The sequence below is a fragment of the Onychomys torridus genome, chromosome 22 (assembly GCF_903995425.1).
Source record: "Onychomys torridus chromosome 22, mOncTor1.1, whole genome shotgun sequence".
In the NCBI taxonomy this organism is placed as follows: domain Eukaryota; kingdom Metazoa; phylum Chordata; class Mammalia; order Rodentia; family Cricetidae; genus Onychomys; species Onychomys torridus.
In genome coordinates, this window is record NC_050464.1 from 19,307,171 (window position 1) to 19,320,676 (window position 13,506).

Below are 13,506 nucleotides of genomic sequence, written 5' to 3' on the forward strand. Positions count from 1 at the left end.
AGGGTCTTGCTCATGCTAGGCAAATGCTCTGCCTCTAAGTTATATCTTCAAACTCCCCACAAGGAATTTAGGTGCATTCTGGAGATCTGAGCTCTGATTCTCATACTTGCTTGTGTGAAATGTGTCCTAACCACTGAACTATCTTCCCTAGACAGGGTCTTGTGTAGCCCAGGCTGTCCTCAAATTCACTAGCTCAGAATGATGTCGGACTCCCCATTCTCCTGCATCTACTTCCCAAGACCTAGAAGCATAGGAGAGAACATTACAATATCCAGATTCTTTTTTATGTCTTTGTAGTCAAAATTACATATGGCTGGCAATAGAATTTTAAGCTGGATAGCTCTTTCTTGTAGGGGTTTTCAAATTATGGTTCATTCCGGCATCACTTGAGGACTCTGTGTAAAAACATCTCTAATGACTTGGTTATGGTTTGTACCCAGTGCTCATCCTGTGTTGGATGTGATCATTGTGGTATGTTTATTGTGGCTAGATCTTTACAAAGGTGGGTTTAGTGGGAATCCTTGGGTACCAGAGGGGTTTTCTTTTCTTTCTTTTTTTTTTTCCCCCCTGAGACAAGCTTTCTCTGTGTAGCCTTGGCTGTCCTGAAACTCCCTCTGTAGACCAGGCTGGCCTTGAACTCAAAGAGATCCATCCATTTGCCTCTGCCTCCTGAGTGCTGGGATTAAAGGCGTGTGCCACCACCACTTGGCCAGAGGTGTTTTCTCAGAACGGATTGTCAATGTAGGGTTTTTTTCCTCAGTGACCCCCTTAGTCCCTTGCTCTGACTTTCTTTAAAGGAAACAACAACAAAAAAGGTCTATATGTGTGTGTGTGTGTCTGTACATGAGTTTGTGTCTGTGAGTGCAGTGTGCTATGAGTTTGGAAGAGGCTGTTGGATCCCTCCCCCCTCCCCGAATCTGGAGTTACAGACAGTTAGGAGGAGCAGTCCATGCTCTTAACCACTGAGCCACCTTTCCAGCCCTAAGTTCTAGTAACTTACAAGGCCATTTTGCAGGGAGATTGGAGTACAGACAAGGATGGGTCAAACCTTACCTTCACTGCATTGTTTAGTTATGAAAACCTCTTTATTACAATAATTAATGATTTAGTTAATTAACTAACTCTCTCTCTGTGTATGCACATGTGCATGTGTTTGTCAAGTTTCAGGACTCTGTTCTCTCCTTTTACCAAGTACATGCCAGGGATGGAATGCATGCTGTTAGGCTTGACAGCAGGCACCGTTACCTTTGAGCCTTCTCACCAGCCCCTATGCAAACTCCATCCCCTCTATTTAAACCTAAACCTCATGCCAGGACCCAAATGGGTTACTAGACCTCTATGTACCTCTTCCCAATGTGGCCACATTGAATAAATATGCCACCTTTAAAAAAATTCTGTTTTGGTTCCCCACATAATTGCAACTTGCAGGCAGGGTTGAAAGAGCGTCACCCTTCACCATCCGTTCTTCACCAACATCATGAAAACCTTGATAGAAATACGAACTCTATGAAAGTCCCACTGTAAACCTTCTGAATAGGAAGCCCTGGATGCTTCCTGCCAGGTAGATAGGTGAACAGGACGCACGCTCCCATTGGAGAACCTGAAACAGGAACGATGTTGGCACATGATCTAACATGGCTCCTTCTGGAGATGTGGTTATGATGAAGCAGGATGGGCAAAGTGAGGTCATTTCCTTTACAGGCCATTCTCAGTCCATACTTAGCTCCACCTAGTGGCCATCTGTCCATGGCAGCTGCCTGACATTTATATAGACGTTTTCCTAGATTACAAGACTTGTCTTGTACAGTGGCAACTTCCACAGTCCAAAGTAACACAAAACTGTCGGTAGTGGTTTGAACAAGAATGTCCCCCAGAGGCCCATGCATTTGAACGCTCAGTCCCCTGTTGGTGGCGCTGTTTGGGGAGGGTTAGAGTGTGACCTTGCTCCAGGAAGTATGTCCCTGGGGATGGGCTTTGAGAGTTTAAAGACTCACAGACACACACGTTATTTAATTAGTAAGTAGTCAGAGTGGAGAGCATCTGACATGGAAGTGGGCACCAGCTCAGCTTCTGAGGCAATGAGATGCACATAGCCAAAAGGATGTCACAGAGGTGGATGATAGCCAGGATGTGTAGTGGATCTGCAAGGGAGGTTAGAGTTGGGAAGCGGGTTCTGAGAGCCAAGCTGGCTGAGTATATCCTTAAGCCTGTTATCTCTCTCTCTCTCTCTCTCTCTCTCTCTCTCTCTCTCTCTCTCTCTCTCTGTGTGTGTGTGTGTGTGTGTGTGTGTGTACGTACGCACGTACAGTACAGTGCATGTACCCAAGGAGTCCAGAAGAAAGTGTCAGATCCCCTGAAGCTGGAGTTACAGTTGGCTGTGAGCCATCTAATGTCATTGTTGGGAAGTGAACCCAGGTCCTCTGCAAGAGCAGTATGTGCTCTTAACCACTGAGCCATCTCTCCAGCCCTTTAAAGAAGGAAGGGAAAGGTCAGAAGAACTCTGTTTGGCCAGTGAGTCTCTTTATGGTTCTCAGGTTCTTTCTGGATCCTTCTTTAGTTTTGGCTTTGAGTCTCCTTGCTAGTGTGACGTACAATGCTGGAGGCCATGGGGGAGCCCCCACACCCCCCCAGGGTTCCTGAGGAGGGGAGGAGCGTGGAATCTGAGGGGACCCTGACTGCAGTCATCATCCTTTCTCATACTTTTTGACAAAGTGTCAGGAAGCCGATATGGCTCTGGTTGGCTGGAGGCACGCCTGTCCTCTGACCTCTTCCATCTGGAGATACCACACAAGCAGCGATCACTAGTTCCCCAAGTACTGTGGATTGGGAGTACAGTTCCCCAACAGCTGTACTCCTAGGTTTCTGTCTGTTTGAGACAAACCTAGATTATATCTGGGAAGAGGAAATCTCAGCTGAGGAATTGCCTCCATCAGATTGGCCTGGAGATAATTCTGTGGGGGCATTTTTAAAATTAATGATTGACGGGAGAGGGCCCAGCCCTCCATGGGTGGTGCCATCCCTAGGCTGGTGATCCTGGGTTCTATATGAAAACAGGGAGCAAGCCAGTAGTAAACAGTGTTCCTCCACAGCCTCTGCTTCAGTTCCTGTCTCCATGTTCCTGCCCTGCTTGAGTTTCTGTCCTGACTTCCCTCCATGATGGAAGCTGAAATTAACCCTTTCTTCCCAAAGTTGCTTTTGGTTGTTGCTTTTTTTTTTTTTTTTTTTTTTTTAATCACAGCCATAGAAACCTAACAAAGACAGGCATGTTACTTCTTCCATCATGGCTGTTACGTACACACACACACACAGAGAGAGAGACAGGCCTCTTGTGATGTATTTATGAAGTGTTCTTCCCCTCCCCACATTGGTTTCCCACTTGATGGATTCAGTCATTGAGGAGTGATTGACTCTGGAGAACTGTGACCTCACCAATAGATCAACACAGTGACAGATTTGTAATTTAATGATGTTATTAGGATGTGATAGCTATGCCCCCAGCCCCTCACTGGGGGATTCTAGGCAGGGGCTCTACCACTGAGCCACACTCCAGCCCCTCACTGGGGGATTCTAGGCAGGTGATCTACCACTGAGCCACACCCCTAGCCCCTCACTGGGGGATTCTAGGCAGGTGCTCCACCACTGAGCCACACCCCAGCCCCTCACTGGGGATTCTAGGCAGGGGCTCTACCATGGAGCCATACCCCAGCCCCTCACTGGGGGATTCTAGGCAGGTGCTTTACCACTGAGTCATACCCCAGCCCCTCACTGGGGGATTCTAGGCAGGGTCTCTACCACTGAGCCACACCCCAGCCCCTTACTGGGGGATTCTAGGCAGGTGCTCCACCACTGAGCCACACCCCAGCCCCTCACTGGGGATTCTAGGCAGGGGCTCTACCATGGAGCCATACCCCAGCCCCTCAATGGGGATTCTAGGCAGGTGCTCTACCACTGAGCCACAACCCCAGCCCCTCACTGGGGGATTCTAGGCAGGTGCTCTACCACTGAGCCACACCCCCAGCCCCTCACTCCGGGGAGTCTAGGCAGGTGCTCTATTTCCAAGCTCTCTATCTACCTCTCTTTTTACCTTTTATTCTTGACATAGAGTTTCACTAAATTGCCTAGAATGACCTGAGTAGCTGGGATGACAGGTCTGTAATCCCCCATCAGGAGGTCCACCATGAATCATCCTGCAGATCTTAAATAGATATCCTATGAAGAAAGGCTACCGCGTTTCTGTTAATACATTGTTCCCACTAAATTCATCTTAGGGCCCTGGGGCGCTGGGTTACTCAACTTCCTGTCATTGTGATAAAATAGCCAAGGAAAAGGACTTCAAGGAACAAAGACTGATTTTACTCACAGTCTTAGACCTTTCAGCCCCCCATTTGGTTGCCACGCAGCTTTGGGCTTGTATAGAGCAGATCGTCGTGGTGGGGAGGTACAGTGGCATAAGGGTGCTTACCTCACGGTGGGTGGGAAACAGAAACACAGAGAGACACAGGGTCGTGGATAAGACATGCTGTTCAAAGACACACCACCAATGGCCTGCTTCCTCCAGCCAGGCTCCGCCTCCTAGCACCTGACCAATGAGGGGCTAGGGGTCCGACTTAACCTGAACACCTGGCCAGAATCCAGAATCCTTCAGTGGCGAGTAGCGACTTCATTTTCCCCAGGTTCCTGCTACAACTAAGGGTGCTCCTGGGTGGGTCCTCTTGGTGATGTGTGAAGGGGCCCTAGGTCCACGGGATGGGAGCTGGAGGTCCACTTCACACCTGGATCTCTCTCCCTTAGGCCACAGCCTCCTCCCGCAGCTCTGGCTGCTAGGTCTTGCTGATGAGACATTCTTGTGCTAAACACACACAGTAGCCGCCTGGAGCAGACTTGTAGTCCCTTGAGGGTGGCTATATGCGGCACTTAAGTGACCACTTCCCTTCTCTATTGCTTCTCAGGCTCCTGGGGGCAGGGCAGGGCATACTAAAGGGCTGGTTCAGGTGGTAGCATGGCCCTGACCTTGCGTCCCAGCCCTTTAGAGAGAGGCTATCCTGAAGTTACAGCTATATGTCCCGGATCTCTGATAACCAAACCATGGTTCACACCTCCGAGGGTTGATGAACACTTCTTTGAGCAAACCACTCAGCACGTGGCTCCACCAGCCTTTCCTCTGTTGTGGGGGGGGGGGGGGGGGGGGCAATACAGGGCACACACTGCTGGGGGCGCTATACTCTGAGTGTATCACGGAGTTTTCTAGGCAGAGCAAGGTGTCCCCACCAGCAGGGATATGGGAGCCCACGGTAGCCAGATAAGCGGTTTGTTCTCCAGCTATGCCATCAAGGGCTCCAGGCTCGTCAAAAACCAACCAAGAAAAGACTTCAGAGATAGTGTGGTTGGTAGAGTGCTTGCCTGCTTACATAAAAACCTGGGTTCCATCCCCAGTACAACATAAAACCCGGCGTGGGGGTGCACACCTGTAATCCCAGCACTCAGGAGGTAGAGGCAGAAAAGTGAGGCGTTCAAGATTATTCTGGGCTATGTGGGATTTTGAGGCTACATGAGACTCTGTCGCAAAACAGACAGACAGACCAAGGAGCTTGGAAATTAGCCAGAAATGGCTAGCCTTTGGGGAGGCCCAAGCTGGGCGCAGGACTTGCCATTTTAGGATCTCAAGATTGTCCTGTCACCTCGACTACACTGTGATCCCCAGTGCTGATCCGTTTCCTATTATTATGACAAAATACCCATTGCTGGAAAATGAACGAAGACAAGGGGTTTATTTGGTTTAAGATTCTAGTGGCTCAGTGGAAGCCCATGAACTGTGGACTGGTGGCTATGGAGCCTCCGTGGGACTGGACTAGGCCCTCTGGATATGGAAGACGGTTGTTTGGCTCGAACTGTTTGGGGGGCACCCAGGCAGGGGGATCGGGATCTGTCCTTGGTCTATGGGCAGGCTTCTGGAACCTGGTGCCTGTGGTGTGACACCTTGCACAGCCTTGGTGCAGTGGGAAGGGGCTTGGAGCTGCCTAGGCTCAGTGTGCTGGGCTCTGCTGACTCCCCATGGGAGACCTCGATTTGGGGGATGTGGGGATGCAGTGTGGCTTGGGAAAGAGGGCTGGGGGTGGGAGGAGGGGGGAATCTGTGGATAGTATGTGGAATGAGTAGGAAATTTCTTAATAAAGAAAAATGAGGGGTTGGGGATTTAGCTCAGTGGTAGAGCGCTTACCTAGCAAGCGCAAGGCCCTGGGTACGATCCTCAGCTCTTAAAAAAAAAAAAAAAAAAAGAAAGAAAAATGAAATAAAAAAGATTCTATTGGCTCGAAAGTTCAAGCAACATGGGGCTGGAGAGGTGGCTCAGAGGTTACGAACATTGACTACTCTTCTAGCGGTCCTAAGTTCAAATCCCAGCAATCCGATGAAGGCTCACAACCATTTATAATGAGATCTGGTGCCCTCTTCTGGCCCGCCACGAGACCAGTATAACACTTTGTAAAGGACCCAGAATCTTCCAATAGCCACTAGCTTCCAAAACCACAGTTAAACTATAGAAGCCACGCTGTATAATTATTTTTAACTTTTATTCTTTTAAAGAGTATTTATTTATTTGTTTATTTATTTATGTATGTGTGTGAACCATATATGTGAACTTGCATGGAGGCCAGTAGGGGGCGTCAGATATTCCCTCTGTCACTCTCCACCTATTCCCTTGAGGCAGGGTCTCTTTCTAATCCCTAAGCTCACGTCTTTCTCAGCTGGAGTGGAGGCCTGCAAACCCCATCAATGCTCCTGCCTCCAGCCCCCCTCAGAGTTGGGGTCACAGGTGTGTGGGAGAGAGACTTCCTAGGCTTGTTATTATGGACACTGGAATCTGAATTCCCGTCCCTGTACCTTAGCTGCTGAACCATCTCTCCAGCCTCTGTCTAATTATGTGTATAGATTGCTGGATTTGATTTGCACGTGCACACACACACACACACACACACACACATTTGTTGTCGTTGTGTGCTTGCACACATGCGTGTGTGAAGAGGTCAAAGGACAGCTGTGTGCACTCAATTCTCCTTCCACCTTTGCTTGTGGGGACTTCAGGCTGCCGGGCTTGCCCGGCAAGCGCCTCTATCCGCTGAGCCTCTCACTGGCCCCATGATTCGCCGACACTTCGTTGAGGGCTGTTTTACCTCTGCGTCCATGAAGAAGACTCGGCTGTTGTTCCTTTTCTTGTGTGTTCTTTGGTTTTGCTATTAGGATAGCGCTGGTCTCATAAAAGCACTCAGACAGTATTCTCCCTGCTCTTATTTTTGGAAGAGATTGTCGTGAATTGGCATCGTTTCCTCCTTAAATGTTTGTGAACCCATCTGGGCCTGGTGCTTTCTGTTTTAGAACATTATTAGTTGTTGATTCAATGTCTTTCATAGACAGATACGCATGAGGAGTCTCTGTTTCTTCTGTGAGTTTTGGGTAGACTGTGTTTCAGGGAACTGATTCACTCCATCTAACTATCACATTTATGGGTGTAGAGTGGGGCATTGTACCCTTTTATATTTATTTCATTTTCTTAGTGGTGTTGGGGATTGAACTCAGCCTTACGTATGCCAAGCAATTGCTCTACTATGGAGCTAATCCCCTCCCCCCTCGAGTCTTTTATTGGGGTATCCTAGGCAAATGATTGTTGAACTACATATCCAGCCTTAAAAAAAAAAAAAAAAAAAAAAGACAGGTTCTCAAACTGTGGTCCAGGCTGGCCTTGAACTCCCTATGGAACTCAGATTGGCCTCAAACTGGTTGTCTCAGCCTCCTGATTACAGGCCAAAGACACCACTCTGGCTGAATGTAACTATGTTGTACCTGAGATAGTTGAGGAGTTAAGAGTGTGCATGTATTGACTTCAGTTCCCAGCACCCACATCAAGAGGGTCACAATCACCGGTAACTCGAGTTCCAGGGGATCTGGCGCCCTCTTCTGGACACTGCAGACACATGAACTAACAGGTTCCCACTTGCACACAGACACAGGCGTGTATCACAGTTAAAAACAAAATAATAAATCTTTAACTAAAACTCACCTGATTTCTACTGTCAATTACCGACAGAAATAGGCTGAGGAATTCAACTGTAATGCGACATAAGCTGTTTCTCCCTGGCCTTCCATCAGCTTTCGCCTGTGTAGTTGGATGCTCTGCTATCAAGTGCCATACTGGGAGAGCGAGCCGCTACTGGGTCCTCAGTCTCTCCAGCATGCAGATGGCCATCGTTGGAATGCTCAGCTCTTGTCTTGTAGGCCAATCGAATAAATCCCCGTTTGTTGTATCTGATAGTTTTCCCTCCGTTGCTGTGATAAAGCGCCATGACCAAAGGCAATCCAAAGAAGAGATTTATTTTTTTGGCTTACAGTTCCAGAGGGACAAGAGCGCATCCTAGTGGGAAGGCATGGCAGCCGGAGCGGAGAGATCACATCTTCAACTGCAAACGGGGAACGGAGAGAGCAAACTGGAAGTGGGGTGAGGCTGTAAAGCCTCAAGGTCACCGCCCCGTGAGTGGTGAACATCCATCCCCAAGCTAGGCTTTTGCGGTATCTCATCAAATAGCGCCACCACCTGGGGACCAAGTGTTCCGACCGCTGAACTACCGGACATTCCTCATTCCAACTACCACATCATATGCATATGTAAATCAATGTGAAATTCTTTTTCTTCCCGTCAAATTTATTTTCTATTACGTGTGTGTGTGTGTGTGTGTGTGTGTGTCTGTGTGTGTGTGTGTGTGTGTGCGCGCGCGCGCGGAAGTCAGAGGACAACTTGCGGGAGTCGATTCTCTCCTTCCACACTATGTGGGTCCCAGGGATTGAACTCAGGTCACCAGGCTTGTGACAAGCATCTTTATCCACTGAGCCATTTTGTGGCTTTATTTTCTTTTATTTACTTTGACATAGAATCTCACTCCGTAGCCTAGCCTGGCTGGGAACTCATGATTCTCCTGCCTCCACTAACTTGCGCTCTGGGATTACAGGTGTTTGCTACCATGCAGAAGTGGGCACACGGAGGCTTGCTCAACACCACACACATTTTATATGTCTAAATCAGATTCTAACTAGAGACTAAAAATATTCTCAACCTATTTCTCAGTAAAGTACAGTGGATGATCGATTGTTGACTTAAAAATACTTAAATTATATATGTATTCATTATTTGTATGTTTGAGTTGTGTGTGTGTGTGTGTGTGTGTGCGCGCAAGTGCGCACTCGAGTACGTGCATGTACACATGTCACGGTGCACATTGGAGGTCGGAGGACAACTTGCAAGAGTCAGTTCTCTCTGTCCACTATGTTGGCTTTAGAGAGCGAATTCAGGCCGTCAGATTTGGTGGCAAGTGTCTCTACCCACTGAGCCATCTTGCCAGCCCAAGTATTGCCCCCCCCCCCCCCAGACAGGGTTTCCCTGTGTAGCTTTGTGCCTTTCCTGGAACTCACTTGGTAGCCCAGGCTGGCCTTGAACTCACAGAGATCCACCTGGCTCTGCTTCCCAAGTGCTGGGATTAAAGACGTGAGCCACCACCGCCCGGCCCAAGTATTGACTTTTAAGAAGTAAAATACCATGAAGCCTGGGTGAAGTGATGTTTGCTGATTCTTCTTAATGTCCTTGTGCTCAGATGCCATCAGCTGTCACTGCATTCTGTTCCCAGTTGGCTTGGAGAGGTAGAGGCAGGCAACAGTGTTTTCTTTCCAGGCAGATGGTGTCTAATTCTCAGCTCGTAGGCATATTGGGGTCCCTGAACCTGGGGAGTTCTCTAGCGGTCTGGCTTGTGCCTAGCATCCAAGTAGCTGGCTCAAAGGCATTAGTAGAGGGATGCAGGCACCTGGGTAGAGAATAAGAGATGCAGCAGATGGAGGCAGAGGTGAGGTGTTGTCTTTCTGGATGGCAGTCCCCAGGAGTCAGACGTCCTTGGTAGGTGTAGTTCTATGATCTCGCAGGGGCAGGACAGGGTGGGTGTAATGTTGGCCAGACCTCCTTTGTTTAATTTCAACCAACCTATCTATCTATCTATCTATCTATCTATCTATCTATCTATCTATCTATGTATCCATCCATCCATCCATCCATCCATCCATCCATCCATCTATCTCTCTGTCTACCTATTCATCCATCTATCTGTCTACCTCCCTACCTAGTGTATGTATGACCACATGTTGGCCATGATGCTTGTGTGGAGGTTGAGCAGGCACTACTTCTCCAGCTTCCACGTGCCCACCTCTAAAACAGGAACAATAATTCAGGCATTGTGGCAGACACCTGGAATCCCAGAACCACAGGTTAGCCGAGGTAGAAGAATCATGAGTTCCAGGCCAGACTAGACTACGGAGTGAGTTTCTGTCTCAAAATAAAATAAAATAAAATAAGCCAATGAAATGGTTTAGTGGGTAAAGGTGTTTGCTGCCAAGCCTGAGTTTAATCCCTGGGACCCACATAGTATAGGGAGAAAAATGACTCCCACAGAGTTGTCTTCTGATCTCCACACACATACCATGGCATGCTGGTGCACACACATGATAAATGAATCAATAAATAAGTGTAGTTTAAAATAAAACAAGAAAAGGTGCTTGTCACCAAGCCTGATGACCTGAATTTGATCCCTGAGACCCACATAGGGGAAGAAGAGAAGGGACAGGAGTGTCCACTGTACCCAGCTGAAATAACTTGACTGCTCACAGTTCTGGACTGAAGGTCCAAGGTTGAGTCTTCAGTGGAGTGAGTGTTTGGACGGGGGCCTGCTCATTCTTTGTAGATAACACCAATAGCGGAAGCGGTAGCCAAGCTTCCCATGGCCTCATTTATTTACTTATTACATGTAGTGGTATGAATGAAAATGGTCCCAATGAATTCACAGGAAGTGGCTGGAGTAGGAGGTGTGGCCTTGCTGGAGTAGGTGTGGCCTTGGAGTAGGTGTGGCCTTGCTGGAGTAGGTGTGGCCTTGGAGTAGGTGTGGCCTTGCTGGAGTAGGTGTGGCCTTGCTGGAGTAGGTGTGGCCTTGGAGTAGGTGTGGCCTTGCTGGAGAAAGTGTGTCACTGGGGGTGGGCTTCAAGATTTCAAGTGCTCAAGCCAAGGCCAGTGTCATTCTCTCTTCCTGCTGCCTGCCAATCCGGATGTAGACCTCCAACACTATCTCTGCCAGCATGCCACCGTGCTTCCCGCATGATGATAATGGACTAAACCTCTGAACCTGTGGGCAAGCCCCAATTAAATGACTTCCTTTATAAGAGTTGCCATGGTCATGGAGTCTCTTCACAGCAATAGAAACCCTAACCATCACATTACATTCATTTATTTATTTTTGTAGGTGTGTGGCTGCCTATGTGGAGGTCAGGGGACAGCTTTTGGGGGAGGGTTATCTCCCTCCATCATGAAGTCCTTTATTTTCTGAGCCATATCAATGGTCCAGTCTTTTTTTTTTTTATAAGAGCAATAATTCCACTCATGAGGACACTTCATTATCTCCCAAAAGCCTTATTTCCTAATATATTGCACCAGTGACTAAGTATCAACATACAGATCTGTACAGATATCCAGACCATAGAGTTCACACCTATATCTACTGTATTGGTCTCTTGCTCTGTAGCTAACAGGGTCTAGAAGAGGTCCGTAGGAAACAAGCAGATAGGACAAGTCTTTAATATTCTGTGACTCATTGTTGCTGGGAAAGAAGGCATCAGAATCCTGGCATGATAGTGCATGTAACCCCAACCACTGGGAAGCTGAGGCAGAGGACTGCTGTGAGATTGAGGCCAGCTTGGGCTACATGGTGAGTAGTAGCAAATTGAGTCTCTCTCTCTCTTTCTCTCAGAAAGATAGATGTTTAGATGATAGAGATAGGTAGATGACTGCTGTATTATAAATAATTGATATGTAGATGATAGATAGCTAATTGATAGAGATGAAAGATTATAGATAGATGATAGATGGATTATAGATGGTTGATATGGATTGATAGATGATGATGATAGGTGGATTATAGATAGATGATTGCTTGACTTATTGATGGTTGATAGGTGGTAGATAGATTATTATTAGATTGTAGGTAGATGATAGATAAGTGGTAGATGATGAGTAAATTAATAATGGATAGGGGATAGGTAGATGATAGATGTTATGTAGGTAAATGATTGATAATAGATTGATGGTTGATAAATGATGGGTGGTAGATAGATGATGATAGGTTGTTGTAGGATAGTTGTACACTGTGTGAAAATGTATTGTTGTGATTGGTGTAACACAAAGCTAAATGGCCAATAGCTAGGCAGGAGGTCTAGGAGGGACTTTGGGGCAGAGAGAGAACTCTGGGAAGAAGAAGGCAGGGTCACCAGCCAGATGTGAAGGAAGCAGCTTGAGCAGTATGGAGAGATGAGGTAATGAGCCATGTGATATTATGTAGATTAATATAAATGGGTTAATTATAAGAGCTAGTGGGACAAGCCTAAACTAAGGCCGAAATAAGTCTCTGTGTCATTATTTGGGAGCTAGCTGTCAAGACAGAGAAAGACTTATTACAATAGGTGATTGCTAGTTGGTAGATAATAGGTGATTGACAGGTGATGGGTATATAGGTAGTTGACAGATGACAGTATATGGATAGGTAGATGGTAGATATAGATGGACAGACAGGTAGTAGATTTTAGCTTTATGGACCGTGATATGATGTACTGGAGGAGGAAAAACCTGTTTGATTGGATTCAGGAAGAGAAAAACAGTAGTACAGGGCCACATTGCTCACCATGGCTGTCAGCTGTGGCTCTGAAAGGAGGTACACAAGGCTGATGAACGCTCAGTGGTCTCTGTGCATTACTTTATGAAAGATGCAGTCTCAATGAGATCATGCTTCTGGGCCTCAGGTGCTGGGTCAGTGGTCTTGCTCCATCATCTTTGGGAGAGAGCCCCGGCAGGGTCAAGGTCTTTGACCCCTGTGTGAATAATCTGAGCCTTCAGCTGGGAAAGGGGCTTCAGCTGGTCAATGGCAGGCTCTGGCAGGCCTCATTGGAAGGTGGATGGGATAGGCCTGACGGCTGTGCCTTGACAGAAGGCACATTTATCACTTGGTCCACAGAGCAGGGTATCCTAGGGACGAGGGAGTTCATGAGGCCTTCAAGAAGCCAGCCCTGTGGAGGATAGGGGGAGAGAAGGGAGGGGAGGGAGAAAGGGAGGAGAGGAAAAAGGAGGGGGAGAGAAGGAAGGGAGGAGAAGGGGAGAGAAGAAAAGGAGAGTGGAGTAGGTATCTAAGAAGCCAGCTCCATGGAGAGGAAAGGAGAGTGGGCAGGGACTCAGAGGCACAGAGGACATTGGCAGGCTGCAGTATGCCACTGTCTCCTGCCTGCTGGATAAAGCTTCACCTCCTCTTATTTCCTTTGGTCTCAGACTCAGGCTTCCTGGTAAGAGCTGGGAGCTGGCCAGCTGGAATAGCGTCCTTTCTAAGCCTGAGCTGGCTTGGTCAGCCCTTAACGGTCAGGGCTGCATAGACTCCAGCTTCATGG